General features: G+C 40.3%; 1 pseudogene; it reads left to right on the top strand.

The window, feature by feature from the left end:
* The first annotated feature begins 327 nt into the window (after positions 1-327).
* Positions 328-445, top strand: LOC128132515 (5S ribosomal RNA; annotated as a pseudogene).
* Positions 446-5,468: the final 5,023 nt, after the last annotated feature.

The raw sequence follows: 5,468 nt of genomic DNA, 5'->3' as shown, positions 1-5,468 counted from the left end.
TCCTTGTTTCGACCACTACAAATTTATGTAAAGATATCGGGCTTATCTCACACTTTAATTTTGACGCTTATTTTTATTCTTTATTAATTATACATTTATAATTAAACAATAAACACATAAACACACATAATTCACATAATACTCAAATATTTCATCTTTATTACTTCAAAAAGAGTTACAATAGTTGACCTAGACTATTACATTGACAAATATGTTTAGCCCTGAAACCCGGACGTTACAATTTAAAGTGGGTTAGATCTGATCCCACATCGGCTGGGAAGGAGAACTAAGCATTCCTTATAAGGGATGTGGATACCTTCCCTATCACAACTCGTTTTAAAGCCGTGAGGACAGCAGATCTCATAAGAACTCTGCAGTTAAGCGTGCTTGGGCGGGAGTAGTACCAGGATGGGTGACCCCCTGGGAAGTCCTCGTGCCGAGTGGCCCAAAGCGGACAATATTGTGATACGTGCCAGAGGTGGATGTTACAAATGATATCAGAGCCAGGGCATGGGTCAATGTGTTCGATGGGGACGTCGAACCCTATAATGGGGGGGGGGGGGGGGGGGTGAAAGTGGGTTAGATCTGATCCCACATCGGCTGGGAAGGAGAACTAAGCATTCCTTATAAGGGGTGTGGATACCTTCCCTATCACAACGCGTTTTAAAGCCGTGAGGGCAGCAGATCCCATAAGAACTCTGCAGTTAAGCGTGCTCGGGCGGGAGTAGTACTAGGATGGGTGACCCCCTGGGAAGTCCTCGTGCCGAGTCGCCCAAAGCGGACAATATTGTGATACGTGTCAGAGGGGGATGTTACACACGGTTTAATCATTAATATATTAATCATATGTTATATAGGGTGATCTTGAGAATTTTTAATTAAATATTTTAAATATGTTTTTTTTGTTTTGTAATTATACCGTTTCAAAAAGATAATTAATTAAAACTCATACATATGTTATACTTTTCATCTCTCTCTATCTCTTTCTCTCTCTCTCTCTCTCTCTCTCTATATATATATATATATATATATATATATATATATAGGTCAAAACACTTCAACCAAAATTCATTTAAAATCTAATATTTCAAATGTTTTTTAATAATGATTGTAAAAATTTCAACATGTGTTATTTAATTTATTGATTAATAAAAATATTAATGTTTTGAAACTCGTAACTCTTAAACTTATATTATTTAATTTGTTAGTTAACTATAATATTTTTCCTATATGAAGATAACATTTTTATGTTTGGTTACTCATATTTGTTTATGTAATTAGAAAACAAGGTGTAGATAGAATGACTACTTCAATTTCACATAGGAATCGATACCATTAGAGAGGTATGTTGTCTTTAACCGGTGGTCGAAGATCCACATACCCTTTTTAATTATTTATATTAATGCTTAGTAATATCTATTTTATATTCCTATTCACCTTAATTCTTTAGGTACAAATTAAGGAAGAGGATTCTCGGCGCACTGACATAAAGTCAAACGTACGCCTTGCAAAATATGTAATTAAAATTAAAAATCATATTTACTAATCGACTTATTTTAAAACTCTTGATGACATTTATTTATTAATAGACACAATTAGAATTACCATATATTAAAGGGTACTAAAGTGTAATAGTCAATTATACATACATACATATATATATATATATATATATATATATATATATATATATATATATATATATATATGGTTAGCTTGTAATCGTTTATTACAATCTATATACAAACAAATATTTGCGGCTCATTATGGTATCAGAGCCGAGGGTTCTCCTTACCTAATATACAAGAAAAACGATTAGGGTTGTCTCCTTCAAGCAATCAAGTGCCGATTTCCTCACATCCAAGGTTAGCATCGGTCCTCCTCTACCCTTTCTGTTCAGCAATCATGGCACTCATCGTAAGCTTCACAACAGATGAAAAGAAAGCTCACAATTCTCACAAATTTGCCTTCAATCTCACACCAACCAACTATGGTTATTGGAAAAATATGATCCAACCTTTTCTTCTCGCTCACAAACTATTCAGTTACGTTGATGGCACAATCCCATGCCCACCCAAAGACCTACCCCCTGATGCCGCCACTGTTGCTGATCCCAAACCAGCACCACGTGCAAATCCAAACTACGCCATTTGGATTGCCAACGATGCCCATATTCGTATGTTAATCATCTCTACGATCTCTGAATCTGCTTTTCTCCATGTACAAGGTAACACCTCCCATGATCTCTGGTCTTCTCTTGAAAGAGCCTATGCACCTCATTCGTCTTCCAGGGAATACACGCTAAAAACTCAACTCTTGAGAATAGAGATGAAAGGTGATGAAACCGCTGATAACTATCTCAACCGAGCCAAAGAGTATGCTGATGCTCTTGCAGCCATTGGTGAACTTGTCAAAGATAAGGACCTGGTTATGCTTGCTGTCTCGGGTCTTAGAGACGAATACAATAGTCTAAAGTCCACCATCACAACACGGCAATGCCTCACTACCTTCACTGAAATCCATGCCCTAATCAGTGATCATGACTTTATGATTGCAAAGTCTTGCCAACCAGCGATTCATGCCTTCCATACCACCCAAGAAACTGCAAAAACCCACAGCGACTCACTATCTGCCATTGCCTCTCAACTTGTTGCTCTCTGCCTTCAAATACAGCCGACCTCAGCCCCCACCACATCACCTATTGCTGCCTCACAGGTTTTTTATGGCTCCAGACAACGTTGAAACTCTACCTGTGGAAACAGAGGTCAACGTGGCTCTTACCGAGGCAACCATCATCGGGACCGAGCTGACAGTACTCACCCATTTAGTTGGGCCTCAACTCAAAATACAGTTTTTGGTACCTACAATCGATGTGGCATTGGCCACCTTCCATCGTAATGCCCTCATCGTGATCCATCAACCATTCGCAACAGACCTACAACGAATTTTGCAGATGTATCTACAGCTTCTTCATCTGCCACCTGGTTTCCAGACATCAGTGCCAACAGCCACGTCACACCGGACCTTGCTAGCATGGATGATTCTTGAACCTATCAAGGCGGTGACAACCTTTATGTTGGCAATGGTAAGGGACTTCCTATTTTAAATATTGGCTCTTCTCGCATCCACTCACCCACTAAAACGTTTCATATTTCCAATATTCTTCATGTACCAGATATCACTAAACAACTTCTTTCTGTCCAAAAATTTTGTCTAGATAATAACGTTTTCTTTGAATTTCACTCAACCTTTTTTGTTATCAAGGACGAGGCTACACACACGACACTTCTCACGGGCCCCAGTGAGCAAGATCTCTATGCGCTACGTCTCCCACAGCTTCATTCCATTCCTCACATAGCTTTCTTTGCGACTCGTGCATCTTCCACAACATGGCATAGGCGACTCGGACATCCTCATAAACGTCTTTTTCAGTTAATGCTTTCTAGTTTTTCTCTTCCTGTCACAAATAAAACGTTGCCAAAGTTTTGTTCATCATGTCAACTACGCAAATCTTCAAAACTTACTTTACCTGTTACTTCCTTTCGTAGCAATAATATACTAGATTTGGTTTATTGTGATGTTTGGGGCCCTGCTCCCGTGATTTCTTCTGATGGTCATCGTTATTTTTTGCTATGTGTTGACCATCATACTAGATATATGTGGATTTTTCCTTTATCTCAAAAATCAGATGCCTATGCTATCTTTACAACTTATGTCACTACAGTTGAAAGACAATTTTCTACAAAATTAAAGCGAGTCCAAACAGACTGGGGTGGTGAATTTCGCAACGTATCATCATTCCTCACCAAACTAGGCATCCTTCATCAGAGATCATGTCCTCACACCAGTGCCCAAAATGGATTTGTTGAACGACGACATCGACACGTCGTTGAAACTGGGCTTGCGCTAATGGCCCAATCTGGTACACCTCAACGATTTTGGCATTTTGCTTTTGACACCGCTGTTTACCTTATCAATCGCATGCCTTCTCGCACATCCAATAGCCAATCTCCGTTTCAGCATATTTACAAACGTCCACCTGGTTACTCTTTTCTGTGTGTTTTTGGATGCCTTTGTTTCCCTTACCTCCGACCTTATAACTCTCACAAAATGGATTTCTGCTCCACTCCTTGTCTCTTTCTTGGCTATAGCCCATCACACCACAACTATCGGTGTCTTGATCTATCCACAGATCGTCTCTACATAGCTCATCATGTCCGCTTTGATGAACAAACTTTTCCTCTTGACAAAACATCCTCCAGCACAGACTCACCCCCTACTCCATCCGCACTACCTCACGTAGTGCTTGACTCCCAACCACCAAACACCCCCTCCTCTCCTACGTCGGTGTCTGCCTCCCCAACCCCTTCCCCTCGCTCTCGTCCTTCCCATCTTCGCCAGAAACCCAAACAAAAAGTTCCTTTCCACCCCTCTGTTCACCACACCACCACCTCTGTCATTGAACCTAAATCCTTCACCATTGCCAACAAATATCCTAAATGGCGCAAAGCAATGGAAGACAAGTACCTTGCCTTGCTAAAAAATGGCACGTGGTCTCTAGTACCTCCGGTACCTAATACTAACATTATTGATTGTAAGTTGGTTTACAGGTTGAAGCGTGACAAAGAAGATGCAATCACTCGCTACAAAGCCAGATTTGTAGCCAAAGGCTTTCATCAGAAACCGGGCATTGACTTTCACGAAACCTTCAGCCCCGTAGTCAAGTCAACAACAATTCAGATCGTGCTTTCTCTTGCTATTACATAAAAATGGCCATTACGACAACTTGACGTCCAGAATGCTTTCTTACATGGCACACTCAACGAAACTGTCTACATGAAACAACCACCGGGGTTCGTTGATCCACATCATCCTGATCATGTATGTTTGCTTCACAAATCCATCTACGGTCTTAAACAAGCCCTAGGGCCTGGTTCCAACGTCTCAATGAGGTCTTACAAACTATCAGCTTTCAGGGCTCCAAGACCGATCCCTATCTGTTTATTTACTCTCGTGCTGGTACTACCCTTTACATGTTGATCTATGTTGATGACATCATCATTACTGGAAACAATAATGATGTCATTGATAAAGTCATTCAACAACTCAGTGTAACCTTCACCATCAAAGACCTTGGTACTCTCTCCTACTTCTTAGGAATTGAAATCGTCCCTCACGGATCAGACATCGTTTTATCTCAAAGAAAGTATATTCTGGAACTTCTACAAAAGGCTGGTCTCTCGGAATCCAAACCATACTCATCACCAATGACCACATCTAATCCCTTATCAATAAATGATAGCCCTCTTTTCTCAAATCCTGTTCGGTTTCGTCAGATTGTTGGAGCTCTCCAATATGTCACCATATCAAGATCTGACATCACATTTGCAGTCAATAAAGTATGTCAATTCATGCATGCTCCAACCGAAAATCACTGGTCTGCTGTCAAACGGATTCTCTGCTACCTT

Source organism: Lactuca sativa, chromosome 2 (genome assembly GCF_002870075.4).
Source record: "Lactuca sativa cultivar Salinas chromosome 2, Lsat_Salinas_v11, whole genome shotgun sequence".
In the NCBI taxonomy this organism is placed as follows: domain Eukaryota; kingdom Viridiplantae; phylum Streptophyta; class Magnoliopsida; order Asterales; family Asteraceae; genus Lactuca; species Lactuca sativa.
The sequence above is the reverse complement of the archived record's forward strand: the minus strand, read 5'-3'. Positions and strand labels throughout refer to the sequence as shown.